Source organism: Mastomys coucha, unplaced genomic scaffold, assembly GCF_008632895.1.
Source record: "Mastomys coucha isolate ucsf_1 unplaced genomic scaffold, UCSF_Mcou_1 pScaffold3, whole genome shotgun sequence".
Classification (NCBI taxonomy): domain Eukaryota; kingdom Metazoa; phylum Chordata; class Mammalia; order Rodentia; family Muridae; genus Mastomys; species Mastomys coucha.
Window position 1 is genome coordinate 12,001,509 of NW_022196909.1, and position 4,605 is coordinate 12,006,113.

General features: G+C 47.7%; 1 non-coding gene across 1 annotated transcript; it reads left to right on the forward strand.

Annotated features, from left to right (window-relative positions):
* Positions 1-988: 988 nt before the first annotated feature.
* Positions 989-1,117, forward strand: LOC116075571. Its single transcript, XR_004112612.1, has one exon. It is a non-coding gene; the product is annotated as a small nucleolar RNA SNORA33 (small nucleolar RNA).
* The last annotated feature ends 3,488 nt before the right edge of the window (positions 1,118-4,605 follow it).

The window sequence follows — 4,605 nt, forward strand, 5'->3', positions numbered from 1 at the left end:
GCGCCCTTGGACTCTGCACCTCTGAGACAGCACGGTCTGCTGGAAATCGGAATGGCGGATCAAGAACGCCAATCCCCCCCCCCCCCCCGGGGTTCAAGGGTCTCCGAAGGCAATGGTTCCCAACCTCTGGGTCCTGACTTTTGGGTGAGGGGTCACGTGACCTTTTTACATGGATCCTGTATCAGAGACCCTGCATATCAGGTATTTTACATTACAATGCATAACAGCCGTGAAGTAGCAACAAAAATAATGTTATGGTCGCGGTTCACCACAACACGATGAACTGTATCAAAGGATCACAGCGTTAGGAAGGTGGAGAACCACTGTCCTAAGGGAGCCCAAGGGGCTGGGAGTACACACAGACCTCACACTGGAGACCTAGGAGCATCTCTCCAAGGAAGCCTCTGTAAGCTAATGGCTGAGGAGCCCAGGGGTGCAGCTAGGTAGGCGAGATGAAGCCAATGTTCTAAGGTAAGTAGGGCAGCTACAGACTGCATAACCTAATTGCATGTTTCAGAATAACTAGTAGATAGCCAGGCGTGGTGACCCATGTCTGTAACCCTAGCTCTACTTGGGAGGCTGAGGATGGAGGACCTCAGGTTCAGGGTAGGCCTGGTAATATAGTGAAACCCTGTCTCAAACAAACGACAACAGTCGCCTAGAGTGCTGGCCCAGCATGCATAAGCCCCAGCACTTCAGAAACTGGGCATGGTGACATGCAATCCTAGAACACAGGATACAAAGGCAGAGGGCTCGGGAGTTCAAAATCACCCTCAGTTACTTAGCACGTCCAAGACTAGCCTGGGATATATAAGACCATGTCTGTCTGTCTGTCTGTCTGTTTGTTTTTGAGACAAGGTCTTTCTACACAGCCTTGGCTGTCCTGGAACTCATTCTGTAGACCAGGCTGACTCTGAACCCATCTACCTTTGCCTACTGACTGCTGGGATTACTGATCCTGTCTTTATTAAAAAAAAAAAAAAATCTAAAGCCAGCCAATTGATCTGCTTATCACAATGTTTACGCAGAGAAATTTAGGAAAGACTGGCAATAATGATGCCATGTTACGAGCCTTAAGGACAACTGAAGTCTTTAAGGTCCCTGAATACCCTCAGAGCTCCCAGGGTCTCAACCACCAACCAAAGACTGCACATGGAGGAGTCTGATTGTTCAGGCAGCATGTGTATAGTAGAAGATTGCAAATTCAATCATCAATAGGAGGAGAGGATCTCGGCCCTGTGAAGGTTCTGTGCCCCAGTGTAGGGGAATGCCAGGGCCAGAAAGTGGGAGAGGGTGGGATGGCAGGCATGGGGAAGTGGGAGGCAACAGGGGTTTGTTTTTGTTGTTTTTGTTTGTTTCTTTGTTTTTTGGAGGGGAAACTGGGAATGGAGAAATTTTTATGTAAATAAAGAAAATATCTAAAAGAAAAAAAAAAATCTAGCCGGGCGGTGGTGGCACAGGCCTTTAATCCCAGCACTTGGGAGGCAGAGGCAGGCGGATTTCTGAGTTCGAGGCCAGCCTGGTCTACAGAGTGATTTCCAGGACAGCCAGAGCTATACAGAGAAACCCTGTCTTGAAAAAAACAAAACAAAACAAAAATCTAGTAGAAAGGTTACTAAACTGTTCTTTTTTAAATTTTATTTTTATTTATATGAATACATTGTAGCTATCTTAGCACACCAGAAGAGGGCATGGGATCCCATCACAGATGGTGTAAGCCACCATGTGGTTGCTGGGAATTGAACTCAGGACCTCTGGAAGAGCAGTCAGTGCTCTTAACCTCTGAGCCATCTCTCTAGCCCTACTAACTGTTAACACACACAAATATGAATTCTGATAAAATTCATAATTGCATCTGCCATCTGGAGAGATGTTTCTGTGGATAAAAGCACTTGCTCTTGCAGAGTACCAGGTTTGATTCCCAGACCGGCATGGTGGCTCACAAGCATCTGTAACTCCAGCTCCATGGGATTTGGTGTGCACACGTACATGCAGGCAAGATATTCGTACATTAAAATAAATCTTCAAAAAGAAGAAGGATGAGCTTGGCGGTGGTGATGCACGCCTTTAATCCCAGCACTTGGGAGGCAAAGGCAGGAGGATTTCTGAGTTCGAGGCCAGCCTGGTCTACAGAGTGAGTTCCAGGACAGCCAGGGCTACACAGAGAAACCCTGTCTCGAAAAAAAAAGAAATAAAGAGAGAAAGAAAGAAAGAAAGAAAGAAAGAAAGAAAGAAAGAAAGAAAGAAAGAAAGAAAAAAAGAAAAAAGAAAAAAAGAAAAACCAAAAACCCACAGGACCACTAGCACCCACCGTGGCTTGAAACTGCCCTCCGGATCTGTCCTCTGCTTGCCCCAAGTCAGGCAGCCCTGCTGAGGGCAAGAGTTACCAGGTGGGCACACCCTCTCGTGCTTTTTGTACTTTCCTGTGGCTTTCCAGGCTGGCCCACAGAAGCCTGATTCATCCACAACCGCACTGAAACATAGAATTAATTCGGCTGTAGCCTGGATGAACTTGGCCGCTGCGGTAGCCACACCACACTCCTCACAGTACTGTTTCCATGGGAAAAGTGTCCTGAGCTCCAAGGAGCCAAATTGTAACAGGATGAAGGCACACCCAAGTTCAGACTCAAGTTCCTACACTTCCTAACAGGCACTCATGGTCCCCAGACTCCGCTTTATTTTTTTATTTTTATTTTTTTGTTTATTTATTTATTTTGCTTTGTAAGAACACCCTGTGTAGCCTCTTCAGAAGGTTCTGGTGCACACTAGACACCTGTGAGCCTGCCTCAGCTGCTCCCAGAAGCACTGAGACCTTGGAGACAGAGACTCCCGGAGCAGCTCCCTCGATCCAGCCCCTCATCCGCAGTGTCAGCGCTGGGCTCTGAGCAAGTGTTTACGAGATAAATGGGCTGCTGTCTTCGAAATCACAGAACATTCCCCTATCTGTGACCTTCTGCAGGCTCTTACTAGCTTATCTGAGCCAAAACCCTCTCCACCCCCACTCAGCATCTCCCTCCAGCTCTCCGTGCACTGCATTGTTCTGGCTTCCTTTGCTCCGGGTCCTGGGAAGGGGTTGAGCGGCTAGAAGCAGTGGCCTTTCACCCTCGGCCTGGATGGGAGCCTAGCCTGCCCTGGCAGGCAGGAGGGGGGCAGGGGGCTGCACCACCAAGGATAAAGAAGGCAGACCTCCACTCCAGGCTTGGCTTCAGCCCTTCCTAGATCTGTTTGTTTCCCTGTAGCCGCCAGAACGCTCTGTACCCAAGGACGTGACGACAGCCAGGGAATCCGTAGGGTCCTAAAGGTCGACCTGCTTCCTTGGCGGTCTTCTCCAGATGTCAAAGTTTGCTAACCTTGTACATGCAGGCTCCAGCCCAGGCTAACTAGCCCTATGGAGATCAGATATCTCAAATGAGCCTCCTCTACATCCCCCAAAATGTCAACTGTCCCCATAGCCTTTCTACCTTGAGTGTCCCCTCTCTGCAGTATTTCTTACTAGCCTCCACTTCACCAACTTCAACCCACCAGTTAACTCCTTTGCCCTCAATCCTACAGTAGTAGGAATGTTCTGGTAAACTGGGCATGTAGGTCAGCGGTAAGAGCACTTGACCAAGGAGCTGGATGCCCTGGAGAATGTAGCCAGCACACACACGAAAGAAAGGAGAGAGAGAAAGAAAGAAGGAAAGAAAGAAAGAGAGAGAGAAAGAGAGAAAGGGAAGAAAGAAAGGGAGAGAGGGGGGATTGAAGGGAAAGAAGGAAGGGGGAGAGAAAGGAAAGGAAGGAAGGAGGGAAGGAAGGAAAGAAAGAAGGAAGGAAGGAAGGGAAAAAAATAGAAACAGCAATAAAGAAAATACATTGTGGCCGGGAAGTGATGGCACACGCCTTTAATCCCAGCACTTGGGAGGCAAAGGCAGGAGGATTTCTGAGTTCGAAGCCAGCCTGGTCTACAGAGTGAGTTCCAGGACAGCCAGGGCTACGCAGAGAAACCTGTCTCAAAAAACCTAAAAAAAAAAAAAAAGAAAGAAAGAAAGAAAGAAAGAAAATACATTGTGAAAATAATGTGGGTTTCATAGTCCACATCTGTGAGCAAAGCAAAGCATCCAGGCCACTGAGATAGGAGAATCATGGTAAATCCAAGGCCAGCCTAGGCTACAAACAGATTAAGATCCCTTCTCAAAGAAGAATGAAGCTGGAGAGATGGGTCAGTGGGTAGAAAAGGTGGGTCAGTGGGTAGGAAATATGGGTCGGTGATTAAGAGCATGCTGTTCTACAGGACCTGAGTTCGATTCCCAGCTTGCACAGAGGCCTAATTCGTGTAACTCCAGCTTCAGGGGATCCAATACCCTCTTGTGGTCCTTAAGGTGCCAGTATACACATACATAGTCTAGACCCACACAGATACACACATACACATAAGTAAAAACAAGCATACATCTTTAAAAAAGAAGCAAGAGGAAGAAGAAAAGGGGAGGGGAGAAAGGAAAAGAAGAAAAATGTCCTATGAGTTCATGGTGAAAACCCAGCATCAAGAAGGTTGAAGAGGGGGCTGGAGAGATGGCTCAGTGGTTAAGAGCACCGACTGCTCTTCCAAAGGTCCTGAGTTCAATT